Source organism: Dermacentor albipictus, chromosome 1, assembly GCF_038994185.2.
Source record: "Dermacentor albipictus isolate Rhodes 1998 colony chromosome 1, USDA_Dalb.pri_finalv2, whole genome shotgun sequence".
Classification (NCBI taxonomy): domain Eukaryota; kingdom Metazoa; phylum Arthropoda; class Arachnida; order Ixodida; family Ixodidae; genus Dermacentor; species Dermacentor albipictus.
The window spans coordinates 298644644-298657336 of NC_091821.1; the positions used below are offsets into that span (position 1 = coordinate 298644644).

At 50.8% G+C, this 12693-nt stretch overlaps 1 long non-coding RNA gene across 1 annotated transcript; it reads left to right on the forward strand.

Moving 5' to 3' along the window:
• Positions 1-4099: 4099 nt before the first annotated feature.
• Positions 4100-7384, forward strand: LOC139057265 (uncharacterized). The gene is made up of 4 exons (XR_011512660.1): positions 4100-4388; positions 4466-4546; positions 5489-6353; positions 7134-7384. It is a non-coding gene; the product is annotated as an uncharacterized lncRNA (long non-coding RNA).
• The last annotated feature ends 5309 nt before the right edge of the window (positions 7385-12693 follow it).

Sequence of the window (12693 nt, forward strand, 5' to 3'; positions counted from 1 at the left end):
TGCGTCCACAGAAACGTGAACGACGACTACTCGTCGCCGAAGGTGTTCTTGCAGCGCACCTACCTTTACGAGCTGGTGTTGCAGGTGTCATTCGTAACGAATTCATTTGAGCCTCCTGAACTCTAAACTGCGCGCGGGCTGTTATGCGGGGCAAAGCGCAAAATATTTCCGTTCATATGGCGAGGAAAATAAGGTGCTTAATTATTCTTGTATTTTGTAACAAAATTTTGATCGTTCTCACTAGTTTATTTTACTGTTTTCTTTTCTAAGGGAGCGCCAACAATCCGATGGCCTCGCACAAGCGAAACAGGTCTGGTACCAGGTAGCTGCAGTTGGTGGGGCTAATTTCTTGGAATGTAGGTGCGGTTGTTGTCTTGTACCAAAGGGGTCCTGATGATGCAGCTTTAAGTAGGGATGGTAATTTTACGTGCCCTGTCATGGTTTGTGCAACTGTACAACACCTGCATCTGTCATGCTCGCCCTGTTATACGGGCTTTGACTGCACATGTAGTTGAACATTATAACTACTGTAGTACCTCATTTTCCAATGAGTGCAGGTTTAGCATCATATGCTGCTTGTTCGAGTGCTGTAGGCTTTTGTTCTGAATGTTGTACTCTTAAGTGGTTGCACGATACAATTGGCCTGGTGTACTTTCTATTTCATTTTGAGAGGACTTTATATCTTCGCAAAAGTGATGGCATGGGAAAGAACTACAGCCCTTCTTACTATAACATCTATTTTGTTTTCAGTGTGCAGGTGGTGAAGGGCAGGCGTTTGCTAACCAGGCAGTCAAACGACCTCGCCAGTTGGTTGCCAAGCGCGGCCAACCCAGTAGAGACCATTACAAACAAGACCAAACTGAAAGTGCAGATGACAGTGTTCTGCGTGCGTTAATAATATATGGCACCAACACAGTGCTGTAAATTCCTTCACAGGTTACGTGCCAAAGAGCTCACAGGTGTTCTAGCATATAGCGCGCGGTTTGTACAAACGTAATAGTGTACCTACCCGATGTATTCGCTTCTGCAGTCTGCACAGCACTCAGTGTGTCCATTGTGGACTTGCACGAGGTCTTGAAAAATGATTGAATCCAGACAGCGAAAATGACAGGTTAGAAAAAACGTGAAACACGCCTTCCGCCCAGCTAAAAAGCCCAAGTTTCGCTTTCGCGCCGGGCCGCATCTCCCGGCGTGGCAGCCCAGGCCTGCTACTTCGCGGCGCTTGGGATAGATGGCGCGACCGGCGCTCATCAATATGGCGGCGCCCTTTGAATTCACGGTGTTCTGGTGTATAGACCAACGTTCTTAGACATACTTCAGTTTCGCAGCTCCCTATGCGAGCCCATTGGCCGACGTGGCCGAAACGGGTGTCACTGAAACTACCGGCGCTGCAGTCGCGTCTTTCGTCATGCGCCGCGCGTCGTCTGCTCCTGCTGCGACGCGTCGTTTGCACCAACAGGCCTGTAAACGCTTATCCGTCGGTAAATGTAGTTTAGATACGCAGTCTGAGTTTTGTGACAAACCTGCCGCGCGTAAGGAAAGGGGGCTTCACGGTGTCTGTGCACTATCGGCGCTGCAGTGACACATATATCTCACGCAGCGCGCATCGTCTACTCCTGCGATGTCATCTCTGCGGTGGGTCGTTTTCCCCAACTGGCCTGTGCCGTTTGCTCTTTGACGACTGTGTTTTGGCTGCCCTAACAATATTTTATGCCAAGGACCGTTGAATGACATGTCTAGCTAGTCTTTAGAAGCTGCAACTACACCGCAAATGAGAGGTCGTGCACTGCGATTCCGCTTTGCAACCAACTTTTTCCCCTATAAAAGCGCCACGGTGCTCCCTTCAGCGGGGGCTTTGTTTTTTGCTGCTTATTCTTAAGATGTGTATTCATTAAAGACGGCGAGCGCCTGTGCAGACGTAGGGACATTAACGCATCACGCCCAGCAGTCGCTTGAGACAACGCTGTGGTGAATTGATATCCACCCCCGTCAACGCTTCGCCTAATAAATTTAATTGACACATGTATTTTTTATAGTTGTCCGCGGATATTATGGGACGTGCAAATGAGTTGGAAGTGATCTGTGAGCAGTGACAAGGACGAAGTTAAATACTATGAACATATTTATGTCAAAGCTTAATCCATTTTCTTTTTGACGAACAAAACAAACAACAAACACAGTGACACTTTTTATTTACTTTGTGCACAAAAAAGTAATTTTGAGCTACTTTTGCTCAAAGCAATTTTGCCCTCTTTCTGGCTGCTTGAACCTGCTCTGTCAGCGAGTTATCGACGCCAATCAGCACAGGTTATATATGAAATAAGCTACGCTAGCTCACCTGTCCATATTTGTGCTTGAGCAAATGGTTGCGTACACACTTCAGTGCATGTGGCACATCACACAGGAAATAAAGGTACGCGCTCTCAGGCAGGCATGGATGTGGAATCTTGTGAGAAGGTGAGGTTACGCTGCCGCTGATTCCCATCTGCTGCCACATCAAGCGATTGTTCCCAGCCCCGTCACTGACTACGGCGATCACCATAGCACCACGTTTATGCAATTGCATTACTGCTTGCAACACCAGCTCTGCTAAAATCTTGCCAGGCGCAGCACCTTTCGTGGCAAAGGTGGCAATCGGTTGCACCCAGCTCTCCGAAGTGGTACGAACATCAGCACGAGCGCATGATCTGCAAGTTGGTCAGTTCCTTCATTTGAAATACCGCCGTAGTCCACAAAACCATCAAGTTTGAAGGTTGACTTGTTGAAATCGTACGCCTGGCGTAACTTAATTTCATCCAAAATCAGTGTGCCGAATGTCTTCCCATCTGCTCTGTTGCCCAGCTGTTTTCCAATAGCTTCCATACAGAGTGGATTGAAGCATGGTATGCCTTCCAGTATTTGTGTGAGACGGCTCAGGGAGGGCAAGGGCAGCATGTTCATGTCAGACAGAAGCTTATATGCTCGAGGGCTCGCTATCCTCAGCATTAAACAATTCAGAAGCCAGTCCGCATTGTACCGCGCGCCACACGGAGACTTTGCTTTCAACTGTTTAAACGATGTCATAAATGCAAGTCGCTGCAAAGGCGGAAGTTCGGCCAACGCTTCCTCGATTCTGTTATCGGGCATTTCAGAAAGCCTTTTCTTCAGAGCCAAAATTTCCATCTTTTGCTTTTGATGCGCAGCAGCCGCCCTAAGCAGCCTCTTCTTCACATTGCGTAGTTTCTGATATCGCTTGAGCGTTGCGCTCGGAGCCTTAATGCTCAGTCGAAGTTTCCTCTGTAGACGGAGACAACGCGCGCAGACTAGTTGCTTTGTAAGTACATTGCACTGCTTGTGATGCATATTATCTGATGTCGCCGAGTCACGCTGGCCTTCTTTCACGCCCGCACATATGTTCAAGCTGTCTGCTTCTCTCAGGATTCTTTCCACACTTGCAATTAAACTCTCCAGCGTCTTGCGGCGGTGCGAAAAAATGGTGACCAGCGGCATCGTGTCTAAGGCCGCTCGTGCAGCCGGGGGCAAAACAGCACGGCATAAGGAACTTCTTGCTGTCATGAGATGCGGAAACGCTTCTTCAAGAAGCTTTTCAAGCAAGCAAATCGCGACACATCACACAACACCTACAAAACGGAGAAGGATAGCGACTGACGGTGCAGCGTAATAAACATGAAACCAGAAGTGAAAGCAGAAGTCAAGTTTCAAGTTCCTTACCAGAAACGCACTTACAATACGTAGCTAAGATATCACAATATTTCACAACGAGGCTCAAAATTAAGAACTGTGAAATAACTACTTCTCAAAATATAAAACAGAAATCTACCAGAAATGACGCAACTTCTATCAGAAACGAAACAAAAAGTGACGAAAGACGCGATCGCAGCGCCGCTAGTTCGCGTGACCACCACTTCGGCCATCTCCCGAGCGGAGCTGCGAAACTGAAGTATGTCTAAGAACGTTGGTATAGACCAGAACACGCTAGTCTCGCACCCAGACTAACCGAACGCATACTCTCGCACCCGGGTTGCCCTGTCGACCGGCGCCGTTTTGTACTGGGCTGCCAAAGTGTGTTCGCCGGCGACCATGCAGTAGACATGGCAAGCGCCAGCTCTAGGGCTCCAAAGTGCGGAAATGTGCCCGTTCACACGGATCCAAAGCAGAAGAAGTTATCTGGGCATCATTGCGTCGTGTTTGGATGCCAAAACAACCAGCGGAAAAGGAGCAGGTTGCTTAGCGCTGTTTGCGAAGAGCACAACACACGTAGGGAATCGTGCCGGTGCGGTGTTTTCATCCTGCGCCGATTTCCATCCGCAACGAAGAATGCCAAGCTGCGCCACCGGTGGATAGCTGCAGTGAATAGGAAGAACTACCAACCCAGTGAAAATGCACGAGTGAGTATTCGATCTGTGTATATTTTGGTGCCACGTTCAACTTTGCGCCCTACAAACGTAATACGTGTAACACGCAGGTTTGCTCCGAGCACTTTCTGGGCAACAAGCCACTAGAGCAGAATCCCGCGCCGGTGCTTCGCCTTGGCTATAACAAAAAGGCAAGCCTTTTCGTGTTTTCATTCAGGCAGAGCTCCCGACGGTTAAGCGGAACAGTTGAGTTTGCGGTTAGCGATACTTGCAGCTGGTGCACGGAATGACCATTAAGCGTGAACGACAAGTTGTAGGCCTTGCTGGTGAGCGTTATTGCTAATGAAAGTAAACAGTCTGCTCGTCACGTAGCATGCGTCCACAAAAACGTAAACGACGACTACTCGTCGCCGAAGGTGTTCTTGCAGCGCACTTACCTTTACGAGCTGGTGTTGCAGGTGTCATTCGTAACGAATTCATTTGAGCCTCCTGAGCTCTAAACTGCGTGCGGGCTGTTATGCGGGGCAAAGCGCAAAATATTTCCGTTCATATGGCGAGGAAAATAAGGTGCTTAATTATTCTTGTATTTTGTAACAAAATTTTGATCGTTCTCACTAGTTTTTTTTTTACTGTTTTCTTTTCTAAGGGAGCGCCAACAATCCGATGGCCTCGCACAAGCGAAACATGTCTGGTACCAGGTAGCTGCAGTTGGTGGGGCTAATTTCTTAGAATGCAGGTGCGGTTGTTGTCTTGTACCAAAGGGGTCCTGATGATGCAGCTTTAAGTAGGGATGGTAATTTTACGTGCCCTGTCATAATTTGTGCAACTGCACAACACCTGCATCTGTCATGCTCGCCCTGTTATACGGGCTTTGACTGCACATGTAGTTGAACATTATAGCTACTGTAGTACCTCATTTTCCAATGAGTGCAGGTTTAGCATCACATGCTGCTTGTTCGAGTGCTGTAGGTTTTTGTTCTGAATGTTGTACTCTTAAGTGGTTGCACGATACAATTGGCCTGGTGTATTTTCTCTTTCACTTTGAGAGGACTTTATATCTTCGCAACAGTGATGGCATGGGAAAGAACTACAGCCCTTCTTACTATAACATCTATTTTGTTTTCAATGTGCAGGTGGTGAAGGACAGGCGTCTGCTAACCAGGCAGTCAAACGACCTCGCCAGTTGGTTGCCAAACTCGGCCAACCCAGTAGAGACCATGACAAACAAGACCAAACTGAAAGTGCAGATGACAGTGTTCTGCGTGCTTTAATAATATATGGCACCACCACCGTGCTGTAAATTCCTTCACAGGTTACGTGCCAAAAAGCTCACACGTGTTCTAGCATATAGCGCGCGGTTTGTACAAACGTAATAGCGTACCTACCCGATGTATTCGCTTCTGCAGTCTGCACACCACTCAGTGTGGCCATTGCGGACTTGCATGAGGTCTTGAAGTTTGATTGAATCCAGACAGCGAAAATGACAGGTTAGAAAAAACGCGAAACACGCCTTCCGCCCAGCTAAAAAGCCCAAGTTTCGCTTTCGCGCCGGGTCGCATCTCCCGGCGTGGCAGCCCAGGCCTGCTACTTCGCGGCGCTTGGGATAGATGGCGCGACCGGCGCTCATCAATATGGCGGCGCCCTTTGAATTCACGGTGTTCTGGTGTATAGACGAGGCAACCTAAAGTTTGCCCGCGCGGCACCAGCGCTGAATGCTCCCCTAGCGGACCGATGGAAGCTTCGAGGGTCGTCGCTGCGCTGGCGCGCGCCCGTGTTCTGTACGGCGGGAGCGCTCGTGCGCGTGGTTTTTGCGATGCCGAGTGCGACCTCATCAGCCAGGAAAGGTGGCACGCAATACTGATGTGTTGTCGATTGCCACAGTAGCCTCGAAAACACGAAAGGTCCTACGCCGCCCGTGAAGTTCTACAGATTTCCTGGGAAGTGCTACGAGAAGGACAGACGACAAGCATGGATAACTGCAGTGCGCGGCCGAGTCAAGTAAGTCTCATACTTTCGCATTTGCGTGTAATATCTTGAAAGCGGAATAGTCATATGCCTGTTTTTAGTGCACGGCCGTTTGTTTAGTCGTGTCGCGTTGATGAATTGTGGTGGCATCCGCCGTTTGTTAGCGGTAAATGCATGCGTGTTGCGCCGATAAGCTCTACGACGCGTGCTCGATTCCCAGCCACGGCGGCCGCATTTCGAAAGGGGCAAAATGCAAGAACACCCTTGTTACCGTGTGCTTTGATTTTGGTGCACGTTAAAGAACCCCCAGAGGTTAAAATTATTCCTGAGACTCCCCATTACAGCGGGCCTCAATGATTTCGTGGTTTTGGCATGGTTTTGGCACTTAGAACCCCCGAATTTATTTGATTGCACTGTGCCTTCCTTCGCGATCGGCATGGACGAGCTCAAGAGAATTATTTCCCTTTTCCAAACGCTGCAACTTAAACTACTAGTTGTGCAGGTAACGAAAGGGGCCGCGCGCTACTTTTGTGTGGTAGCAGACCGTATCTAATGCAAGCCGCGGTCGTCGCGTGCGTCGGGAAGCGGCAGATCGGAAAGCAGCCGCTCGAGACGTGCGCGTTATGTTTGTTGTTTGCCCATGCTTTCTAAGTATCTTAGTGTGCAAGTATCATAACTTGTAGTGGTACCACTCTTGTAGAATATTATATGCACACAATCACAGGAACGTTCCCTTTGCAAACATATTATTGGGAGTAATTTAATTCCCACAACAAATAGGCACACATACTGTTTCATTTATATGCGATGCAGATGGAAGCGGCGCCAAACAGACCAATGGCAATCACAACAGTCTTCTCAGCAGTCAGCACCACCGGGACATCTGCTTTCGTACTGCAGCGACGCAGCTCTTGAGCAGCAGCAAGACACGTGTGAAACAGACTCCAGAACACGCCTTTGTGAAGTGACGGAACCGTCAAGAAGCAGCCCAATGGATCTGCAGTGATCGAGTAGTATGACAGCAGAAGTTCCTGCTGCCAGTGTGACTTATGTTGTAATTGAAATAAAAGTGGCTAAATTTCTGAACATGGTGCGTACCTCTAACTCGACGTCGTCTACGATCTTGTCGGATACCTGTGACACGCACTTGGCTTTCACTCTCATATCACCGTCCACAATTTGTTCAACGCCGTACACGTTCGGAAGCAGACGCTCCCCTATCGTGAGGGTGCCGCCACGAAAAAAAGCTGTCGGTGTCGGCAACCTTCTTGAAACCGCACGGCAATCTTTGCATCGCTGTTGCGCAAGCAGGCGACCTGCCGCCGTCGAAAACGGAGCGCCGTGAGAACGAGCAGCGAAGAAAAGCGCGGACGGCACAACGTTAACGAAGCGGAGACTACGCCACGACGCGACCGCGCTGCTTGGCGTTTCCACATTGGGGCGCTGTCAGGAGATGCGCAGTAGCGCCGCCTGGCCAGGTTTTTCTCGTCTATAGTACGCCGCGGTTTACTCCAGTCTGTACGGAGCGGCGGGCGAGGAGGACATCGAGGCACCCTATTGGCGGCGAGGAGTTACGGAGTCGCCCTCTATCGGAAGCGCCTCACTGGCGTAGTATGAGGGATCACGTGGCGCGCTCCTCATAGGTTTTGCTGTCAGCGCTCACTGAAAACACCACGCGCGAGGTCTCCCGGACATTTCTGTAAGTACTTTCGAAACGAGAGAAGTTTCTTACTGTCTAAATTATAATCTTGGGCAAACTGAAAGCACACAATCGTTTACAGCCGCTATCTCTTTACCGAATACGTACAGTGAACGCCACTGCGCGCGATTGCCGCGATGGAGTCTCCCGAACCGGCTTCTTGCGTGAAAGGTAGGTAAACGCTGAGGGCAAACTATGTGAAATATGTTCTTATAGTGTTTGTATAACTAAATGGAGCGTAATAGACTGAAGCCTCAATGCAGCGATCGCGCAGATTCACAGCGACCGACTGCGCGTCTGCATGCTTGTCCGCGCACTGTTTCGCCTTCTGCGCGCGCGCGTTTTCGCACCGTGCCATGAGCCGCAGAATATGAGCATTTGACAGTATACAAGCAACCATTGTTGCGTGGGCGCTATCACAGCTGTTCAAAAATAATTTCATTGTAGAGAATTCGACGCCTACGGGTCTGTGATGTGCCGTCGCGACGATTTAATCTTTTTTTCTTCTAAATTCTTTGATCTTTCAATACTATTTCTCGAGTTGCGTCGCACTGTATGTTTATCGGCGTTTTCAGCGTGCAATTTCCCGCTGCTCCTTTTTTGTAATCCAGTGCATTAATTCATAACACAAACATGACCATATGCCATGCTTTCTTTAAATGTGCTTCTTGCCGCTGCCTTTCCACTCCACTGAACTTGCCAGTATCTATAGTATCGACAAGTTCATAGACTAAACCGTCATGACATTAGTCGGGCAGCGGACTCGGGCGAGCGTCTCAGTGCGCGTTTCCAGAACATCGCAGACCAGGCGCCGTAGCAGAAATCTTCCTTGCGTCTGTGCTTGCTGCATACCCGAGTTGTAGCCGATGACTGTTTGCCGGTTTTATGTTTCGCGAGCCAAGCTTCACGCAGCTTCTTGTCCTGCGGCTACGTGCGAAAAGGCTGACACCGGCCTCCGTTACGTGCGTCCGGCCCTGCGGCACCGAGCAGTAGCCTACCATATTGCGCGCCTTCAAAGGCAGCCACTACCTATTGTAGTGCTTTCAATAGTTGTAAATGAGACACTCGAAGCGTGAAAATTTCGCCACTAAATGAAAACCGCAGCGTACGAGGGAATTTAAGCTCGTTTTCAGCTCGCTTCGGCGCGCCCGAAGCAGCCGACGCGGCCGCTATGTCCACGTGATCCCTCCTAGCACGTCACGCCGACGGTGGCGCCAGCTTTTCCAGTGGTGGAGCTCGAGGCCAATAGCAAGCGCCGGAGAAGAACGCCCCTCATCCCTCGCCTCACTCCCCCTGCCTAGCGCGCCACAGGACAGGACACGCATCTTGGTGGCATCCCTCGCTCGCGCACGCGAGATTGAACCGCGTTCGACGGCTCACACTCACGCGCTTTCACTTATACGGGACATCACAGCGACACCAACGGCAGGAATGCGCCTAGAGTGTCAATATAATTGCTATTGCGATAATATGCGGAAGTCGACTATAGTGCGGACGCTTTTACGTCGGCTCCAGCTTTCATCAATGTTTTAGAGTGGGTTTCCCTGCGAAACCGGGCGAGTTATGCCTTAATCGACATGGCACGTCAAGAGGACTCTGCTGATACCGGATTTTCGTTGGTGGGAGGACATTTTGCCGTTCAACGAGTGTTTGAAACACGGCGAGGGTAGGCTTAGGCATACTCCCGCGCATGTGGGACTTTGAATCCAGGATGGACGTTGTGGAAGGAGAAGAGATTACTCAAGAAGAGGCACGCGACGCGGGATGGAAGCTGGCGTACGGCCGCCGGCCCGGCAGGCGCAGAGAAGAATATCATTCGGGTCAAGATGGCGGAAATACAAGTGGCAGACGGAGGGACGGCCGCCGCAGCGCCGCACCACGCGACGCGATACGACGCGTCACCGCTGCTTCGAGGCTGCCGCGACTGCCGAGGGACACTTACCACGCGACGGCCTGAATGTCAACAAGGTCAGTAAAATACGCTTCGAGCCTTGGCCATGGCGGCATCCTTGGCTCCGGCCGCAATCGAAGAGTACACGATGTGTCCCTATGGAGTTCAGAACATTTTTGTTGTGTGTACTCCTCACGAGAAAAACGCGGACGCGTACGCCCGAGTGCAGCAAATCAGGCTCGGTGAAGGCACGTTTGGGGTGGCAGCGTACCTGGCCCCACCCGAGAATACGTGTAGAGGAGTCATAAGAGGAGTCGACGCGGAAGTCAGCGAGGCTCAACTCAGAGCGAGAATTGTAAATAATCGGAATCCGGGCGCTTTGGAGGCCAGGCGGATCAAGAACACTACAGCGGTGGTGGTACTTTTCGAGGGAATGAGGGTGCCCAACTACGTGGCATGTGGCACGAGAATGTTTCTCTGCACGCTCTACCGACGCCACACGGAAGTCTGCTACGGTTGCGGAGGACTGGGACATCGGGCTGACGTGTGTCCTAACCCGGGAAGCAAGTGGTGTCACACCTGCGGCAAACGATCACCCGCGGAAGATCACCAGTGCGATTCGCAATGCACGTCATGCGGTGGCCCGCACCCCACAGCGGCCAAAGAGTGTAGGGACAAATTTCAAGTTCCATATATCGTTAGAAGAAGACGGCGGCAGCGGCGTCGACGCGCCAAGCAGCTGAAGCTGGGAACCGACGTCATCACGGCGAGCGGCAGCAGCCGCTCGCGCACACCAGCTGTGCAGGAGCGCAGCACGAAAAGAAGCCGCTCTCGCACGCCAGCTTCCCAGAAGCGCAGTGCAATCAGGCAGCGCTCCAGATCAAGAGGGCGCTCGGTGTCCAGCGTGCGGATCCAGGAGGAGCCTACCTGGGCGGATCGTGTCAAACGGAAGAAGGAGCTACAGAGACCCACGGAGGTAACGCGGTTGGCTTCGCCAGAGCATGGTAGTAGGTCGCACGTGGACGCATTACTTAAGGAAGTTAAGGAGCTTAGCGAGGAGGTACGCTGACTCAAATCCTCCAAGGCCAACCAAAAGTCCCAAAGAGGCGAGCGACCAGACGCCACAGGTAGTCGAACATATACCCCGCGTAGGACTCACTAAAGCAAAGCGTAAGGCCCCCCTTCCTAACAACGAGAGCGACTCGGAAACGTCTGAGGGAAAGGTGCAGCAAAGAAAGATGTTGGAGGAACTACTTCGGATAAGTAGAGAAAATCAGGAAGGCGTCAAGCTTTTGGTCCAAAGAGTGACCGTACTAGAAAAAAAGGCGGCGAATAAGGCAAAGCAAGGCAGTGAATCACTCCGAGGTTGCTCCGGCTGTGGAGCAAGGTATGTTGTAGCATCATGGCGGGCAATCACAAAGAGCTGGTAATATGGCAGTGGAACTGCGCCAGTTTTCAAAGGCACAAGGCGCCGCTACGGCAACTTTTGGCGAATGAGGTCGAAAAACTGCATATTTTGTTATTACAGGAGACACTATGTGACGACCCTACCCTCTCTGGCTTCAACACTGTGTCGGTCAGGAACGAGGGAGGCAGAGGACTAGCTACGATGATAAAAAGAAATCAAGCATATACTGAACAACCAATCCAATCTGGACGGGGTAAGATGGAGGCCCTTTTCGTGGAGGTTATACCGCACGGCCGTCTCAAGCAGAGCATCTTTGTGCTTAATGTTTATAGCCCGCCGTCGGACCAGAGACAGACGTTTAACTCCCTGCTTAGGAAGGCGACGTCGATAGACAAACACACTCCTCTGATAGTTGCTGGGGACTTTAACGCCCCTCATAATGCATGGGGCTACGTCAGACGAACTGTAAAGGAGAGAACCTGGCGAGGATCCTGGATGATCTTGCATTTTCGGTAATCACGGACCCAGGGTTAAATACTAGGCTGGGCACGTCAGTTGCGCGAGACACAACGCCTGATTTGGCCTGTGTAAGGAACGTAGGTAACGTAACGTGGGCCAATAAGCAGGAGAACCTTGGCAGTGACCACTTCATAGTAGCGGTAGCATTAATGGCGGACGCCCGACCGGTCAGAGTATTTCGAGTCACGGACTGGGAGGAGTTCAGGAAACTTAGGAAGGAGCGAACGAGCACATTTTCTTCGTTTGACGAGGGTATCGAATCGCTAACAGAGGACGCTGAGAGGGCTACTAAGGTAGTACAAACAGAACCAAAGGTCCTAAGAATGGATCCGCACCTAGCGCATCTGTTGGAGGCGAAATCGTCAATTCTGATGAGGTGGAAAACACAAAGGTTAAATCGTAGGCTGAGGAAAAAGGTTGCGGAGCCTAATAAAGAGATCGAGAGATATTGCGCGGAGCTCAATAGGCTACAATGGGACGAATTGTGCGCGGCAGTAGACGGGTCTATGCGCTCAGGAGGGAAGTGGAACTTCCTCAAGCACCTCCTGGGTGACGCGCAGACAAAGCATAATCAAAGGCAAAGACTTAGTAAAGTCATACACCGGCAAAAAGAGGAGGGAGGTACTGAAGAGTCACTTTTGAATCCGATCGCGGATAGATACCTTCCTATAGGGCCGACGCAGGAAGAGGATTATCCGCGGATCGAGTGCGCGACGGTAGAGGAACTGGACGCGCCTTTCACAGAATCGGAGATCAGGGCGGTGATCTACAATTTAAACAGCAGGTCGGCTCCGGGTCCGGATAAAGTTTCTAACTGGCTATTACGAAACCTGGACGATAAAGCAGTGGAATTACT